Genomic DNA, 20,492 nt, shown 5'->3' on the forward strand with positions numbered 1-20,492 from the left:
GCAAGACGGACAGGAGATTGAATGAACGCATGTACGAACATTTATATGACATGAAGAAGATTAAACTGGAGAATGCCCTAGCAAGTCATGTCTACAATCACCCTGGCCATGATTTTACATTTATGATCATTGACCAGTTGAATTATGTGAATTTGGGGGGGACTGAATCCCTGAAATTAGAAATGAAGGAGCTTATTTGGCAGTTGAGACTTGAAGCCTACCATCACCCCGGCCTCAATGGTATGTTATCTATCAGCTGTGTCCTTAAGCTGAGGAGTTTGGAAAGATGATGCATGGGGGGGTATAACATCGGGTGTGATTTGGACATAGGACCGGCTGAGCGATCTTGATATATATTTTATACCATGTTTGGTAGATGGAATGTCTTTTTATCAATATTTGAAATATTATGGCATGCTTTCTTTTATTTATTTTAATGTGTCAGTCTTATTATGCGTATTTGGTTCAAAGTAAGTGTGCTTTTATAATATTATTAACTTTCGATTGCATTTTTTAAGTGCTATGCAAGGAACAGTATTAGTTTTACAGTTGTATATTTTATATCATATTCAACTTTTTATATTGTGTGTTTATGGGATAGGAACATTTTAGTTAGATTGAAGCTACTTGGGCCTGTTCCTTTAAGGTAATTGGAGGGTGTGTTTTGTAATAGACTTTGCTTGCAATGGCTTTAAATGTAGCAGCACTTAAGCGTGAGTTGTTATTTTTCAAAGTCTGAAGAAGTTGGTGCAGGGCGCCGACGAAAATCAGTATCGTGGTGCTTAATAAAATTGAAGTTGTTCGTTTATTGGCGTCTTGTTTGCTTATCCCTTTGGAATTTAAAAAGACCTGCTTCAGTGAGTTTGGCTATCTGGCTGAGTTTATCTTTGATGTGTTTCACCTCTCTGACTGTGCTTATTGAAGGTGTTTAGTTCTGTTGCTTGGAATTAGGAACTGTGTTGGCTTAGTAGTACCTTGTTGTTTTTGCCTTCGACTTCCAGAACAAGCATACATGTGTTTGGGAGGCGTTTAGTCCTGCTGTTTGGCATCAGGAGCTGTGTTGGTTTAGTAGCAGTTTGTTTTTTCTTGCCTTCAATTTTCACCTCCTCAATAAGTGTCCTGCCCTCAAAAATCTTGTACAACATCACTCAGCCAAAAGGTCTCTTAGATCATCAAGCAAACTACTACTAGAAGTCACCAACAGCTACAATAGCTTTGGAGACACACTATATAGTAGTTCAGTGGCTAAAAAATAGAACTCTCTCCCCACTAGCATACAAAACACATCGTCCAAAGCCTCCTTTAAAAACCTCATTAGGCATCATCTCAAGCAAAGTTGGCAGTGCCATGACTCCACCCCAGACTAGTGAAAGCGGATAAGGTACACATACTAAACCTAGAGTACTTGATAATAGTTTTCACTCTTACTCACAAACACTGGCTAATGTACAATGTATGTACTATACCTGTGTACTATGTATGTATTCTACCTATGCTCCAAATTTCACCTGGCCACCACAAATCTATTAATTACCTTTATTTTTAAATTAATATTTTCTTGTTTGTTCTCTCCACTGTAACTGTTGAAGTGCTGCATACCACTGTAAAAACATGTCTATTGTAATTTGTGTGTATACTGATCATGTCTAAATAGCTAAATGTATCTGTTTTTTCTATGTGGAGCTTTTCTTCCTGGGCCTCTGCCGAAAAAGGGCCTTTTCTGCTCAGTCAGACACTCCCGGTTAACAAATATAAAATAAAAATGATGACTGACAATCCTACTTGCTTTGCAAAGGATGCTCTGCTCCTTTCATTCAAGGTCTTCTACATACTGGCCAAAGGTTTTGATACACCACTGTGTCATTTTTAAACAAAATCCATCTGGTGAATATATAACAACCAAACTAAGAAAATTATAAATTGGATAACAACACAGTGGCCCATTTCATTGCCAGGCATCTTACAATAAACTGCCTGGTTTGGAAGCACTTCTGAATTTAGAACAAGTCCATGTTTGCATAGTCATAAAGATGAATTCCACTATAATCAGAGCACCTCATACATGCAAGAGTTTTATGCTTAGCAGGCAGTTAAGCCTTAATGTAATGGTGGAGATGTGCCAATGTTTTTCAGGGAGTTTATCCCTTCCAAAGTGATACTCCATGTTCCCTCCCCCATCCCACTGAGCTTAATAAATGTCAGCTCTTGCTACTTCATCTGACATTATGTAATTCAAAATTTCAATTACAGTTTGTTACCTGTCCTTCTCTGGCTTCACAGGATCATTAAATCTTCCTGTCCCTCTTTTACAGGAACTTCATCAGAAATGTATGAAGATCCCAACATACACTACAAATACCCTCCAAACAGGAAATGACATATGAACAACCATTAAAAAAAATCAAAACTGAACAGTAAATAACATTTAGAATAATGTATGTATAGCCATGTCCTAAAGTGGTATTTTATAAGATACTTAGTGCTTCTTGTGAAGAATTAGCTGTTAATATGTATCATATCTTTATATTCCAATGAACAGGTTAGGTCTGAGTCATGCCACAATTAGTGTTTGGATTATCTGCCTTTGGGCAAGTCCAAGCAGATGGCAAATCAAAGGCAATAGGGCTACACTAATCTGGCAGGCATTCCATCACACAGCTCCTCATACACAGTGGACAAGAAACAGAAAGTTTACTGGAGCAAGATTGTGTGCCTCAGTAATGGTATTAGGAGCTGGCCTTGGAGAAGACAATGCTATTTTGGAGAACAATGCATTTAAAATTGTCAGTTATAATGTAGAATCTATTTCTGACACACATTTCAGACTATTTACCAAGGTGGTTACTTTCATTTCAACAAGGTGTATGAATTTAGTGAATACTTTAATTGACCTCAAATTATTCATTAGAAAATGAAATCTTTGATTATTTTTTGATGAGGTAAGTGAAACGTATTTCTAGATGCTTGCAGAGGGTTTAGGAAAAAGTGCATTTTAATTGAAGTTTGTATTCTAGGTTACTGAATTTTCAAAAACAGTATCACCATGAAATTTATAATTTAGCCTATGACAGATATGCTACCTTGTTTAGTCATCTAAACAAGAATAAGATTATGTTAAATAAAATTTTCAGCAAAAAAAAATTTCATGTTATGAAAACAGATAATTGTGGGAGGGCAGTTATTAAGAATTAATCTGATTATGTCAGCAAGATGTCTAATTTAATTTTATGTAATGATTATTATACTATTGTTGCCTATAATGAGATATTTAGGTTTAATATCATTAGTGCAAAAGGCAAAACACATTCCGTTCGCACTATCAAAAGAAACCACTGAACCCAGAACTCTGAAGGCTTCACAATGTCGACACATTTGGGTCAACATTATCATCGAAAAATATCATACGACATCCATACAGGAGCTGATGTACATCAAACTCCTATACGAAATATCACATTTTTGCAAAATGTGGCTGTCCCCCCCCACACACACACACTTCGCTAAAAATATATTCCAGCTCTGAGAACCCACCACGGTGGGGATTGGGATGAAATTCCAATCCCCACTGTACTGCGATCCCAGTTAGTCGAATACACTTATGCGAATGCACTACTGCATTCACATATGTGTGTTCGACTATCCTGTACAGTTCACGTTTTGTGAATGACAATCTGATTTTCGGCAGCATACGTGCCGGCAGATTGTCATTCACAGTAACGATAGTAAACCGATATTTACAGTCTATAGAAACTTTAATTGTTTTACACAAGTTAATGATGCACAGAAATATTTATAACTTTTTTAATGATGGAACTTCCTTGGATTCCACAAATTTATTGGACCCAAAAGTATATGAAGATGTGTTGGACCCCTTTTCACCCTGACTTTTTTGTGGTAGATATTTAGATTAGAATAGTAACCATCCTTTCAAGCAAAAATATTATGTTCTGAGAGGACAAATGATTTATTTATCTGGTTATACAGAAGATCATATTTTAACACTGAACTTGATAAATCATGCAACTTTCTTTTACGCAAACTTATCGTAGTGAATTTGTGTTTTATTCATTTATTTGTTTGTTTTCAGCTAGAGCTGCAACAGGCCGAGAGGTCTTCCTTGCTCAGCTTGAAGAAGGTCTTGCCATCATGGACACACCCTCTAAAAAATCCACTGCACAATCTATTGAAAACAAAGTCTGCTGATTCACTTGCAATCTTCCCTATCAGGAATTCCAATGCATCATCCTTTCCAAACCAAAAATGGCTACTAGTCTCCTGCAGAGATGAGCTACTCCTAGGATCTCTTCTTTTCACACTTCTTCAACCAGGTGCCTCCCACTTCTTTCAAGCAAACTCCATAACAAAATCACCACCTATAATCTACACAACTTCTCCAAGTTAAATCCCTCACTCAGGCACCCGAAACCAAACTGCTTTCTTCTGAACATTCCTTTTCAATTCTTGCACCCAAACTCTGGCAATCCCTCTCCCCTGACTTAAAGAATTGTCCTCTTTCCCCAAGTTCAGAGTACAACTCAAAAGACACCCCTATCAAAAATCTGACTACTTTTCCACTGGACACATAACCAAACTCTCTCCTCATCTACATCATTCCTACCTTACCCTCCATTCTCACCTGCTGCTTCCTTCTCATATTTACTATTAAAGTAGTTCATATTTGTTTTTTTCACTTTGTTAATAATATTTACATATTGTTTCAATGGTGCATGAGATTATCTACTTTCTGTGATTACTCTATGTTTGCGAATTTGTTCTGAGTTGTTTTTTTAAGAATTTCTTCACCCAGGCTGTGCTTGCAAATGGTCTATTGTGATTAGTGTACTACCTTGGTAAACAAACTAAATAAATAAATAAATAAATAACTAAATAAATAAATACATAAATAAATAAATAAATAAATAAATAAATAAATAAATAAATAAATGTATTTACCTTTTGTTAACTGGGCAAGTCCCATTAGGCTACTGGCCTCTTTTCAGGGAAGACCCAAGGTGGTATTTATACTACCAGGGGAAATTTGGCCAGGGCATGAGGGAACTTCCCCTACTCATGATGATTTGAGTGGGACCTATTTTGGATGAGCAATTCCTCTTTCCATTCCAGGTGCTGAGGTGACCCAGAGAAACAGACAGGCAGATGGAGAGAGAAGGATATGATGGACTGGTGAAAGAAATGAAGGACAAAGCAAATAAGACAAGAGAATGAGTGCAAGATTTTGAGGAAATGTTTCACAGAAACCTGCTTGATGGAGATGAGACAACAAATGATGGATTTATAATTATAACCTTCCAGTTGGGAGGGCTGCAGGATGATTTACTTAAAGAAATGCTGGTGTAGAGAAAGCTAGAAAATGAAGGAGATGTTTCCTGGGGGCCATTATGGAGAAAATACAAAAGGAGGATACAGAGACAATCTTGAAGAATAGTGGTGAGGTGGTAAAGAAAAGATATATAAAGTAAAAGAATGCAAAAGTGAAGTAGTAGAAAAGAAGTTAGAAGAAAATGAAAAACAGAAGTATGTGGTAAGAATGCAAAGTAAATAAGACATGTATGAAGTGTGGGGCAGTTTAATAGCTCTTGTGGGTGTAAAAGCACATGAGGTAAGAGAAGAGCATGTATTCTTACTAACCAAGAGACATTTTGTGACATTATATTTGAGACTGTTTTTTCAATTAAAAATTTTCTTCGAGAATATGAAAAAAAGAAAGACTGTAACCCATGAAATTTTTGTGTTAAAAGCACTTTACATAGAAATAAAAAAGAAGATTTGTGTACAATTTTGAACAGAAGCAGAAAGAGAGGCATTGGAAGGACATTTGAAAGCTTTATGTAAAGAAGAGCTGGACATTACAAAATGTTATGACAAAATGGGTTTGTGGACTGGTGGCTGGGATTGTAATATTGTATTAAAACTAGAAATAATATATATATATATATATATATATATATATATATATATATATATATATGGATTTGTATCACTTCACTGAAGACCATTTCACTGACATTCATTTCACTGAGTCCAAATCACCTAAAGTTCATTTCACCTAAAACTCATTTCACTGACAAGTAGTACTGTAAGGCAAGTCAATGGTATATGTCTTTTTCCCCACTGTAGTGTGATCCTGGTGTTAGTATATATAGTTAGGGGGGGTGTGGGGGGCACAGCCCCCACATTGGGGGATGGGAGGGGTGCAGCCCCCACCTAGTTGGGTTTTACCAAATAATGCAAAACAAAACCAGACAACAGAAAACCAAATTAAGTGGGGGGGGTTATGCCCCCTACACCCCCCCAACTATATATACTAACACCAGGATCGCACTACAGTGGGGAAAAGTGAAATGAGTTTCAGGTGAAATTAACTTTCAGTGAAATGAACTTTAGGTGATTTGGTCTCAGTGATATGAGTGTCAGTGAAATGGTCTTTCAGTGAAGTGATACGAATCTATATATATATATACATATATATATATATATATATATATATATATATATATATATATATACACACACACACACACATACACACACACACACACACACACACACACACACACACACACACACACACACACACACACACACACACACACACACACACACCACACACTCACACACACCAAGCATGATAAATGTGGAGGGGAATAGGGGTGTTGTAAGACACTTGGGACAACCAAGGACATGTTTTTTGTGGAAAATAAGGGCATTTGAAAGTAACTGCAGCAAAATAAAATGTTATATTTGTGGGGAAATGGGGTATGATGCAAAACTGTGAATTAAAATGTTATAAATGCAAGAAAATTTGACATTTATGGATGGAGTACAACAATGAAAATAAGAGTAAGAAAAAAATGAAAGAATGAGAAGAAAATGAACAAAGCAAAATTTATTAGAAGTAGTAGAACTAGAAGAAAAAATAGATAAGAAAAAAATAATGAAGATAGACAGGAAGGTTCAGAAATAAGGGATGAAGAAGACATAAACTGAAAGGTAGAGAATGTAAAAGGAATTCTATTGATAAAAGGGTAAAAGACAGAAAACTATTTAAAGGGATAAGTACAAAACAAAAAAAGAATTGAAATGGATGAGAAAGAATATATATATATATATATATATATATATATATATATATAGGTAAAGATTGGGGCGTGTTATAATGGTTAAGGTGTTTGACTCACAGACACAAGGTACAGTGTTTTATTCTTATCTTTGGAAAAGAAAATGGTAAGATTTAGAATGGCCCATTAAAAAAGATAGCCTTGTAATTAGCTATGAACTTAGGAAATCTCAAATCTAAGAAAAATGGAAAATGAAAAATTTTGAGTGCTTTCTGTAAATTTAAATACTACTAAGAATATACTAAGAATAGGACTTTTGGAGTGGTATAATACATGTGATGTAGATGTAATTATATTAGAAGACACAAGATTTTTAATAAATGAAAGGTTACAAACAGAGAAACTATGGAAGGAAAGATAATTTGGAATCTGAGAAATGAGAGATATTCTAGAATAACCATATTCGGCATAAATGTAAAGATATTAGATATAACTTTAACAAAGATAGGAAGATTAACCACCATAGATTTAAAATAGAAAGAACAAGTATATAGAATTATAACGTATGCTCATACTAATTGTAATGAAAAGGAAAGCTTATTTCATCAGAGTTTAGTCTATGTAGTGATAAATATGAATATTATAATACCAGGAGAGTTTAACTGTGATTTAAGAGGCAAGCATAAAAACAAAGGAAATTATACAAGAAAAATGTTAGAAGTTATAAGATGTGATAAGTTAAAATTTTTGAAAAAATTAATGCACTTACAAAAGGGGTATGTATAGAGCAGAAATAGATTATTTTATAGTATGAGAAGGTTTAGCTATAGGAGAAGGGGAAGTAGTTGAAATCGGATATTCTGATCATCTTGCAATATGGCTAGAAATAAAGGAAAACAAGGAATATAGATCATATCACTATAAGAAGATTTTATAAAAAGTATTCTGAATGTAGGATGATATTTAAGGAAAAATTAAAAAAAACGTTTTTTTACAGTGGCAATATGATATGAGAAAAAGTAGAGAAAATAAAATATAAAAGAAGATGTAACAATGCAATGGAAGATTTAAAACATAATGATATAAGTACTTTGACAGAGAAAAATAATTATAGGAAAGAAATCAAGAAAAATACAAGAATTGTTATATAAGCAAATATATATTTTTATAAGGAAAAAGAAAAGAAATATAGAGTTACTTCAGTAGATTAGTAAAGGAAGATGGTAGTTAAATGACAGAAATAAAAAATGTAAAAGGAGAAATAGAAAGAACTCAGGAAAAGACTGTAAATGCTGTAGTACAATATGTACAAGACATGTTTAAAGAAAAAAGAAGGTATTGAAAAAACATGGTAAGAAAAAAGTTAATAGAGAAAGAAAATAAAGAGGTGGAGATTTCTTTAAATAAGCAAGATGAAGTATTAGTACAAGTAAATACAGGCCCAGATAGAATAGGGTATGAAGGGTATAAACATTTAAGGGATTGGCAAAAAAATATTTTTAAAGATTTTGAATGAATTGTTAAATGAAGGTTTTATGTATAAAGAATTAGGTAGTGGAATTCAACACTGGAGACTGATAGTATTGAATAATAATGATTATAAGATCTTTATGAAAATGATACAAATGAGATTTGAAACTAAAATAGAAAATATTATGGAATATAGCATATATAGTATATAGAGGAAGGGTTGTTAAGAATTATGAATGATAGAGAAAATGTACATGATATTATGAACAGAAAATAAGAAGTAAAAATCATGATAATAGATCATGATAATGCACTTGACACAACTGGATATGAAATTGTATGGGTAATAATGGAAGGGTATAATATAAGTCATAAAGTTAAGAAGTGATGTATGTCAGTGTATAGCAATAATAAAGTAAAAATACTTGCAAATGGCTGATTAAGCCAAGAGATGCACATGAAGAGTGATGTAAGACAGAGATGCCTAATGAATTGTATAATATTTGCATTAATTATGAATGTGGTAGTATGTGAAAAAATTACAAAATAAAGAAAATGAGGTATATAACACCTGAAAGGTTAAGAATTCCAGTTCTGGTAACATATGCAGATGACATTATAATAATTGCAAAAAATGATTAACAGAAGTAATAATTTGCACAGATGAGTGTCTAGAAAGGATAGGGATGATTTAAATAAAGAGAAAATTAAAGGTTTAGGTGATGTGAAAAGACAGGGGTATATATTTTACAATGAATTACATTTTTGTGTTGGGTATAAAATATAGGAATAAAGATGTAAGTAGAATTCGATGGGAAAAAAATAGAAGCAATAAAACAAACTTGTCTTTTCTGGTGAATATATAAATTATCCTTCAGAAAAAAAGGCTGATTTGATAAATTCAATACTGATGGGAAAATAGCATATTTAGCAAGTATATTTATGTTACCAATGGTGTTTGAAAAGGAACAATTTCACAGATTTTTTTTTTTCATTTAAATGGGGTTCTAGATTAAACAAAAAATAGAGAGAGAGATGTTTTGCATGTAAATACTGAAGAATAAGGTTTAGGGTTAATTAACCAAGTAGTATATGCTGCTTCATTAAATTTGTACAAAGCACTAAAGTGGATAAATGAAACAGATGAGAGTTTAGCATTAAAACTATATGAATATAAGTATGATAAACGTGGGTGCATGGTAAAATGAGTAAAAGAGACAAAAAGTGTATATGTGAGGTAATAAAATATTAGCGAAAAAATATTTTGTGGACAATAAAACTTGATGAAATAGAAAAAGGATGGTATAAGAATATAATGATAAAACATTACTATGTAAAACCATGGGAAAATCTAACAGATGAAAAAATAAAGCTAAAAAATAAGAAGCAAATGATGTAATCAGAAAGTAGAATGTCAAGATTTTTTTTTCTGTGGAGATTAGTAATAGATAAATTGCCAGTAACAGGAAATATGCCATATAAGAAGTAAAGTGACAGAATATCTTTACACTGTCAAGCAGAAGAAACTATGGAACATGTGTTTTTAGGGTTTACTTTATTTACACAAAAGCTTAAAACAGCAAATGCATATGCATCATACCATATGCATCGAACCGAGAAACCATTGAAACACAATAAAAACAGAACTACACAACAAACATGACATGTAACAGCTGTCATGTAACATCCACATATGAAGATTTCCTTTTAGAGTTTTTGACGGTTCGTATTTTAGATGCATATGGTTCGATGCACATGCATTCGCTGTTTTAAGTTTTCACGTAAATAAAGTAGACCCGTGTTTTTGAAATATAAAAGATTAAAAAGTTATGGGGGAAACTATGGAAAGAAGATTTTTTGAAGACAAAGTAAGTGGACAAAATAAAAATGGATATTACTAAATACGGATATTATAAAAATGGAAGTAAAGAATATGTTAAAAGAATAGATAAAAAGTTATTTTATGTTATATGGGTTATATGGAATCAAAGAATATATGAAATTATGTTTAACAGTAAATGGATTTTAATAAAATCAGATGGTGGTTATGGAAAAAGGAGTGGAGATCTAACAGGGATGCAAATTTAATATGATTGCAGAAATAAATTTGTATATATATATATATATATATATATATATATATATATATATATATATGTGTGTGTGTGTGTGTGTGTGTGTGTGTGTGTATGTGTGTTTATGTGTGTGTGTGTGTGTGTGTGTGTGTGTGTGTGTGTGTGTGTGCGCGTGAGCGCGCGTGTATGTGTGTATTTCTACATTGTAAAACATATGTAAATATGTAAATATTTAGTAACAAAGTATTTTTTGTATATAAACAAAGGACCCCTACTGTTTTTGCTGTGAGGGGGAACATTTTTGCTTCTTTAATTCCTGCTTCTGCTTCTGGCATTGAGGTAGCTAGGGGAAACTGTGCAGTAATAACAGGAGAAGACATTGTTCTGATGGTGGTAGCAGTGTGGTTCTGTCAGTCAGACAAAAAACTGTTCAAAAATGAGTGGACATTACAAATAGCATCTAGATTACTTTAAACCTCAGGATTTTAAAGAACTTGTTACAACTGCAATTGCTTCTGGAGGTTTGCCTGATGAAAAGCAGGTTGATTTATTGAATGAAGGTGATTCTAGGGCAGAGTATGACATTTTGCGGTTGGATATGATGAAAAAAGTTTACAGAATGGACAGTTAGTTGAGCATAAAGGAAATGCGTAGAGAATTGAATGGACATAAGTGTACAGGTGGAATGCAATCTGGAAAATCATATGCTGATGCAGTTTGGGGGAAAAGACATTTTGTGACTTAGTTGAGAATGAAGACTTAATGGAAAGTTTTTTGCTTAATTGTAAAAAAGACTCTTACTAGTGGAATGAATTTATGTTTTCTGGGCAAGGGACTCAATTAAAATAAAATATTCAGTTTCACACTGATGAAGTTAATTTAAAAGGTCTTAAATTTTTCTTTCATGTATGTGTCATTCAGTTTCTGATATTGTGAAAATAAAAGATGAGAGGGGGATTTGGAATGAGGGACAGAAACTTGATGTCATCTTAAAATATGAAAAGGATGTGAGAAAGTATTCACCAAGTGTTATATATGTAGATGGCAATAGATAAACACTTAGGTATATGGATACCCAGAAACTTGTTTTTTTGAGGAGATTTCAACCATCTGACACATGAGTGTACAAAACTAAAATGTAATCAATGCTGAGAGAATTCCATATGATGGAAAGTGTATAAAGGAAAGTAGAATATATAAAAGTGAAGGGCATCTATTTTGGTTTGATTGTAAAATGAGTAAGCAATATAATTTTGAGCAGGATAATGAACAAAGTATTGCAATGCCTTAAAGTAATGAGGAAGTAGTGGAAAAGGGGAAACATGTTAATTAAAAAAGGAAGAAATAAAAAAAGTAACTTAGATAAAATGTTATATTTTAGGAGGATGAAGGTAACTGTACTAACAGCATTGAAAATGAAAAAGAAATTGAAAATAATAAGTCAGATGTTTGTGAAAGGAATATAAAGTATGCTAGGAAAATAAATTCAATAGGTGTTAGGGAAATGTTAGGAAAAGAAGATTTAAACACACATCACCAAATATTAAAAAGAAAGGTGAGGAGTTGTTTTGGATGTGTTTCAGTTATTGAAAATAATGAAAAATCTGATTCTGAGGATCAAGAAATAGTTGTACATGAACTCAGAAAAATATTAAACCGGGGAAAGAATACAGAATAGAAAAAAACAAAAGATTAAATTCTTTCCTTAAACTTAAAAAAGGAAAAATAGCTTTAGAATGCTTTCAGTAAACATCAATAGTTTTATGAATACTGTAAGAAGGATAGGGTACTTGAATGGTGTCCTAAATGTGATGTAGATGATATTATTATAGAGAATGTAGGATACCTGACAAGTGAAGAAAGGTTGCAAACAGAAAAATTGTGAGGTGGAGAAATAGTATAGAATTTAGGAAGTGAATATTGTTCTGGAGTGGCAGTATTATGTAAAAAACTGTTATGATATTAGGTGTAATGGTAGTAAGGATGAGCAGGTAAACTGTTCTGGGTGTGACATGGAGAAAATATGTTTAAGGAATTATAGCATTATATGCATATACATATGGCAACAAAAGAGAGAATATGTTTCATCAAAATTATGTTGTAGTCATCATGAAAATTATTATTGCAGGAGACTTTAATTGTGATTTAATAAAAAATATAAAAAGAAAGAGAAAGGTGTTAAAAAAATGCAAGAAATGATAAAATGTGGAAAATTAGAATAAAAGTCAATGGACATACAGAACATGGGCACTTGGATCTAAAATTGATTATTTTGTACTACCAGAAGGTTTCAGTGTAGCAGAAGGTCATGCAATATAGACAGGGTTCTTGGATCATTTTTCAATACAGATGGAGGTGATGGTAAAAAAGAATATATTGAAATAGGAAAGGGGATAAAAAGAATAAATGAGAAATTATGGGATGAATTTGGTGATTAGGAAGGATTGCAGTTATAGAGGAATCATATAACTTATACATTTATAAAAAATGGTATGAATGGTGGATTAAACTTAAAAAAAGTATAAAAAGTTTTTTTAATGTCAGGTTGATGTAAGGAAGGAAGAGAAAGTGAAGAATTAAAAGATGTATAGAAATATACTGGAGGATTTACAGATTAATTCAAGAAAGTATTGTGATATGGAAAAGGAATTGTATAAAAGAAATCAAGAAAAAATAATACACCACTATTTAAGCAGAGATATTATTTACAAGGGAGAATGGAGAAAGTGTGTGCATATTTGGAAATCAAGAAAAAATAATGCACCACTATTTAAGCAGAGATATTATTTACAAGGGAGAATGGAGAAAGTGTGTGCATATTTGGACAAAATAGTAAAGGAGAATATTAGTATAATGACAGAAAAGGAAAATGTAAAAGTAGAGGTAAAAAGAACAAAAGAGTAAATTACGAGTATTCTAGTACATCAGTATAAGTGTTAAAAGAAAGAAAATAAGAGAAAATGGAAAGTAAAAATCAAGAATGAGTTAAAGAAGAATTTGAAAAAGAAATCACTATTAGTGAACTGGATGAAGTACTTAGGAATGTAAGTATTGATTCACAGTATTAGGTCCAGACAGTGTAGGAAATGAAATGTACAAGAAATTAACAGATTGGAAAGGTAGTGGGCAGGATTCACGAAGGCTTGCACGGAGTCTAAGAGTAGTGCAAGACTCCATGCAGCCCTCGCGATCCAGGAACAGCCCGAAATTCCATGTAAGAGACCAGCTAAAACATCTCTTACATGGAGTGGGCGTGGATATGCTAATCACCTCACTTGCAGCTGAAAGTCATGCAAATGAGGTAGATTAGTGATCCAGGAAGCCCAAAGCAGCCCATGTAAGAGCCGTTTTAGCTGCAGAAATGTACTCAGTTGACAACTGAGTACGTTTCTGCAAAAAACACAATGGAGCCATGTCAGCTCCAAATAAAGGGTGCATATGTGTCAGGCAGCATGCCAATGGCCAAATATGTGGCCATTGGCAAGGTACCCGGATGCAAATATAAGATGTTTAAATGCAGCACAGCCCCGCGCAAATGGACTGCGCTATATAAAACATAAAAATGAAGGTTATAAACCCACAAATGTGGGTTTTATGCAATACATGGATTTACAATGCAGGGACCAGCAGAGCAAAAACAACATGGCCACCATTTAGTGGTTGCTAAGGGGGGGAAGCTGAGTCTAAGACATGTAACTAAGCATTAGTAGGCAATCTGATGTAAATGAGTGTTAGGATACTGAATTCCACTGTCACATAGCAAATGAGCACATTCTGAGTAGTGTAAGAGATACATAAGGAGGAGGAATAGAGTAGGAGATAGGTGACATCACAGGGGGGAATGGAAGAAAGAAACGCAGTTCATTGGAGGTCAGTGTTACATGACAGATGTCAGACACATATCATGGAAAGAGGAGTGCCACAAGATAAGCATGGGAAAGTCAAGAAATGGAAGGTGTACACTGTTGCTTACACCAAAGTTTCTTGCTGGGCATGCATGCGCACATGTGCGCACCATGAGGAGTGAGTAGAGCAGTGTGTGTGCGTGTAAGGCAGACTGAGCATGTGGGAGCCTGTTGGCAGATGTGTAAGACTGTTTGCACTGGTGTGCGCACGTTTTAACCCGAATAACAAGATTCTAAACGTGTAAGCATGTGTGCGCGCGTGTAAGCCACTGTGAGCGTGTTTCTGCTGGTATGCGCGTTGCTCCCCCCTGAGGAAACAGAAAGGAAACAGGAAGCAACAGAATTAGTAGGAAGCTAGCAGGGAATACTGCTGGAGCTAGCAGGTGAAAACAATTAGAAGCAGGCAATTACACAGGCAGAATAGTAGCCTAGCCAAGCACTTAAATCTCTGCAAACAGCAGTGCAGGATGTTTCTCTCAGGAGACACTGCAAGACAGGAGTAAGCTATTAGAAGTGAAAACTGAAAAAGCTGAACTCAGAGCAGAAATGCTAGGGGCTGCCATAGCTGTCATAAGGAGACATAGGCTACTTGCTGAGGGTGGTGACAATGCAAATGGTGCCAGACAACCCACAGTGAGGAGACGGAGAAGAGTGTACAGGCCCAGGGTCACCTACCACGGGTTACATGAGCTGGAGATAGTGGAGCGCTATAGAGTGGACAGAGACCTCCTGCAGCAAATTGTCAAGCTGTGCAGGCCACACCTCACACACAGAACCAACAGTGGGGAACCCATCCCAGTGGAAACCAAGGTATGTGTTGGCCTAAGAATACTAGCAACAGGTACCTTCCAGAGACCAACTGGTGATATGATGGGGATATCACAGGCATCAGCCTCCAGGGTACTGCACCAGTCCCTGGATGCCATGTCAGCACATGTCGGTGATCATGTATATTTCCCCAATGCCCGTGAGGTATTGGCCAGCAATATGCGTCTCTTCCAGCAAATAGCGGAATACCCTGAGGTAGTGGGTGCAATAGACTGCATGCACATATGCATCAAAGCACCAGCCGGTGAGTGGGGTAGGGCCTACATTAACCGCAAAGGCTTCCCCTCCATCAACTGCCAGGTCATGTGTGATGCCCAGGGCATAATAATGAATGTGTGTGCTGGCTGCCCTGGGAGCTACCATGATTCCCATATCTGGCATTTGACGCAGCTGTACTAGACATTTGCCAATGGGGACATCCCACATGGACACCTAGTGGGGGATGCAGGTTATGCACTGGAGCCGTGGCTGATGACACCCATCAGAAATGCACACACACCTGAACAGGAATGCCATAATGAGGCACACGCACAAACACGTAATGTAATTGAGCGTGTGTTTGGGCTGCTCAAGTCATTGTTCCGGTGTCTGGACACATCTGGTGGAGCCTTGCAGTACTCACCAACTACATGTACCCAAATTGTCATGGTATGTGCTATGCTACATAATATGATCTTGCGAAAACAGCTGCAGCAGGACCAGCATAGGGCCGGGCCAAACAGCCCCCCACCATTGCCAAGGCCATCACAGGCAGAGTGTGACTCTTAGGAGGAACAACCTCAGCCTGCCCCAGTAGGCAGAAGGAGGCGTGCCCAGTATGCCCTGGCCTTGGCAAAGAGGCAACGCATAGCACATACACTGGCTCAGTAGGAACCCTGGGAATGATACCCCTCTCTGACTCACTCATATAGTAACAGGGATGCCTAAAATGACATAACCTGCTCTCAAACATGTACAGGGAGTGTAGTATGTGCATCCAACAGAGGCAGCCCTGCAGCACCACCTGAGGCATGAATGCCATGTGTTAAGCAATGTAACACCATGTAGTATATGCAAACTTGATGACCCTGACTAACATCCTACCCTCACCAAGCATGATGCCACAATATGAATGTGAGATGATCAATTGCAATAATTGGCAGAAGTATTGCTGTTAGTCAAAGGGGATCCAATGTGTGCCAGCCTGGGATGACATGCTGAGCATGACATGATGCTCCACCTGCTAGGGGTGGCGTGCACCTATCAGTCCTGGCCATATGGATACTGGCAAAGGCTGTTGTTACCCACAGTGTGCCTTGAATAGGTAAGGCTCAAAACACAAACCCACCTCAATAGGTATCACAAGGGATAAGAACCTAGATGTAATGCCACCCAATGCCAGAAGTCTAAACAGCAAGATGCATGCAGTCTAAACTCCCCCAGTATGGAGAATGTTGATATCTGTCCTGTAACAGAAAACTGGGTCAAGGCTCACAACAGCACCCTAACATTACCAGGTTACACCTCATACTGTGCTGTACAGCCTCAAAAACATGGAACAAGCTACAAAAGGAGGGTGACTAGCAATAATTGTCAAGGATAATCACACCCCCATGTTGGTACCACAACAAGAAGCAGCATGAAATAGCCATGGTCAAGTAACAGTGGCTAAAACTGCCTCCCAGTTTATAGCCTGCTACAGACTACCATCCTAACACCAGGAACTGCACTTGGCCTATGTTGGAATACATGAATATATCAAGCCCTCCTAACCACATTATATTGGTTGACTGAAAATACCCAAACATAGATTGGGAGCATTATTCTAGCTCCAACACTGTAGGACAAAAGTGCCTAGAATCCATCAACAAAATGCCCAGGAACAATGTACCACTCCCACAAGAGGGGTAAGCATTCTGGATGTGATAATCAGCAACATGGGTACTGGATGGCAAGATGAGAAGTGTAACCCTCACTGGTAAGACCAGACCATAGAGTAATCACACCAGATATACACATCCTGACCACAGTCCCTGGCCAGAAAACCACAGTGAAAAACATGTGTAAAGCAAAAGTTGCACTCCTCCAAACTGATGTGGAATCCATTAAAGGCCCTGTGCAGGTGCAAAATATGGGCCACACCTCAGAATCTGTTATACAGGCATTCCATGAACACTGTCAGGAATGCATGGATTATGCAATCCCAAATAAAACCAAGACACAATGCCATACACGCAGGCATCTGGCATGGTGGACTCCAGCCATTACCAAACCATGCAAGAGAATGAGGAAGCTACTACATGATAAAGCAAACATAAAAAGGGAAGTAATCACTGATCAGTAGTATGGCAATAAAATATGTCCACTCATACAATCCACTAAGGCCAGCTACAACAAGTTGAATCTGTGAATCTTGAGGCAATGTTACACCTGCTCCATGTACACAGACAACCCTCACCTCCCCCCAAGAAATATAAATATATGTGAGAGATGCAACCATTTATCCAAACTGGAGGCTGAGCTCTCTCAACTCAGTACTGTCAAAGGAGGAGAAGGTAACCACACACACCACAAACCCAGTCTCACATAGACCTATCACAACTGCAAACCAAAGACATAAACACAGAAAAACATTCCTGGAGGCCCTAATTACAAACACACCACATCAACAGAGGCCTCCAAAGCAGGCACCCAAGCAACCACTACCTCCAAACATAGCACATGCAACACATAGTACACAAAGCTGGTGTGCCAAACAGTCATAGGCCAGAAGGAGAAACAACATGCCTGATACAGTTGTAATAGGTGACTCCATAGTCAGACACACTGCTATCCCACTCACCAGACTGAACAAGAGAAAGGGTACAGTAAGCTGCCTGTAGGCTGCTGTCATCCACATAACACAAGTACGCAGGTCACCCCAAAGCAAGTAGAAATATGATGCAGTCATTGTCCATGCTGGTGTGAATGACCTGAGATGTACCTCCCCAGACTACATGAAAAGAGACATAGATGAGCTCTCTGATTATGTAGTCCAGGCCGGTATGACACTGACCGTGTGCAGCATCCTACCCTCACCAAGAATGATGCCAAAGTACAAACACAGAATGATCAGCTTTAACAAGTGGCACAATTACTGGTGTCATTCCAAGGGGATCCAATGTCTGTCTGCTTGGAATGTCATGTTTGACAAGCCACACTGCTGTGCCAGGGATGGCTTGCACCTGTTACCCCTGGGCGTCTGGATATTGGATAAGGCTCTTGCCACCTCCATAGAGCCTTTCGTAGGCAAGGCTGAAAAGACTAACTCACCTCCCTAGAAAACATAAGTGGAAAGAAACATAAGGGTAATGCTGCCCAATGCCAGATGTGGAAACCTCAACATGCATGCTCCTGAGGCCCTCCCCAGTATGGAGAACATTGATGTCCGTGCAGTGACAGAAACCTGCAGCAAGGGTCCTGACAGCACACCAGCACTACCAGGTTATACCTCATATCATGCGTTATGGCCCCAAAACCTGGACTAAAACGTAAAAGGAGGGGGAGTATCCATATTCAGCACAGACACCCACACGTCCAGGTAACTGACATTGCACGAAGCATCGGAGACCACCCATGTGCAACTAACCATAGGCAAAACTGCTGTACAGTCTGTAGCATGCTACAGACTACACTCTCACACACAGGAACCCCACTCAGCTGTCCTGAAGACACTGGACAGTATGAATGTCTCACCAAATATCAAACAAGGTACTCACAAATTGCCACATAGGTGGTAATCCATTATGTATGGAAGGAGTAATCAGGGATCTAGGGACACAAGTGGACAGTAACCTGTCATGTGACACTCACATTGCCAACGTGGCTAGGAAGACTGTCTATATTGGGCACCGTATCATGAAAGGATTCACATCTACGTTAACAGAGGTCATTGTGCCCCTATACTGTTCTCTTATCAGACCCATAATCTAGTACAATGCCTCATTTGGGATGTACCTTACCCAACATCTGCAGCAGTTAGAAAGACCTCAAAGGTACCTCACCAAGAGGATAAAGGGTCTCAAATATTTGTCATATGCTGCCTGGCTGTAGACACCCCAGCTGTATGCAGTCACATACTGCCTATGCAGAGGCATTGCATGCCTGTTGTACAAGGCCATGTCCAACACAGAAGTAATGGACATGCTCCATCCCAGAAAATGCAATTCCATCAGAGCTGTGAAAGTGAGAGATGTCAACCTCAACACATAATGAAATAGGATGTGCTGGAGGGACAGATACATAACCCAGAGGCTCCCTACAGCCTGGAACGGAATCCCACTCCATGTTAGGCAGAGCCCCTCACTGACTCTCTTCAACAGGAATCTTGCCAAGTGGATGGATGATCGTAGATGTACACTGGGGGTCTTCACTGTGTCACATCCAGACAGAGGCACAGTAAAGTAAATCATAAATGGCCATAATATTCACCTAGCAAGGGGTGGCAAAAGCCACACACACTATGGCTAGGCTTAGAAATGCCCTAGGGTGGATAGCCTAGTATGAACCTATGAACCTATGAAGATACAAATTGTACAGGACACTAAGGATAATCACAAGGCTTTCTTAACTGATGGTAGGAACCTTGTTGGGAATTCACAGATATGCTCTGAATCACTCAAATATTACAAACAACATACCAAACACACACACACACACACACATATTGCCAACATCCAACCTGACAGGTGCAGTGCAACCCCCCCCCCCCAAAATGCAAAATATGTATCCCAGCAGAGTGCTGGCCCCCTGACATTGCAGATGCTGAGGTAACAGCCAGCATCTACAAAGCAAAACACACAGCATCAATGGTATGAGATGGTGTCCTGGGCTGAGTCCAACATGGACTCCAAAAAGAATGGAATGCCAAATAACACTACTGCTCAATGTCAGCCTTACCACAGGATATGTAGACAAAGAGCAGTGTACAACAGTGGTCATTTTCCACTAAGGTGTTGCCTGAATGGATACTGAAAACTACCACCCCAGAATGCTGACAAGCCTGGTCTGCAAAGCTATGGAAAGGATCAGCATGTACCTCGGACATAAAGATATTGGGGACCTACTGACACTGGACCCTACTCAGTGTGGCTTTCTTAAGTGCAGATCCTGTCCCT

The sequence above is a fragment of the Protopterus annectens genome, chromosome 3.part0 (genome assembly GCF_019279795.1).
Source record: "Protopterus annectens isolate FY-2018-M chromosome 3.part0, PAN1.0, whole genome shotgun sequence".
In the NCBI taxonomy this organism is placed as follows: Eukaryota; Metazoa; Chordata; order Ceratodontiformes; family Protopteridae; genus Protopterus; species Protopterus annectens.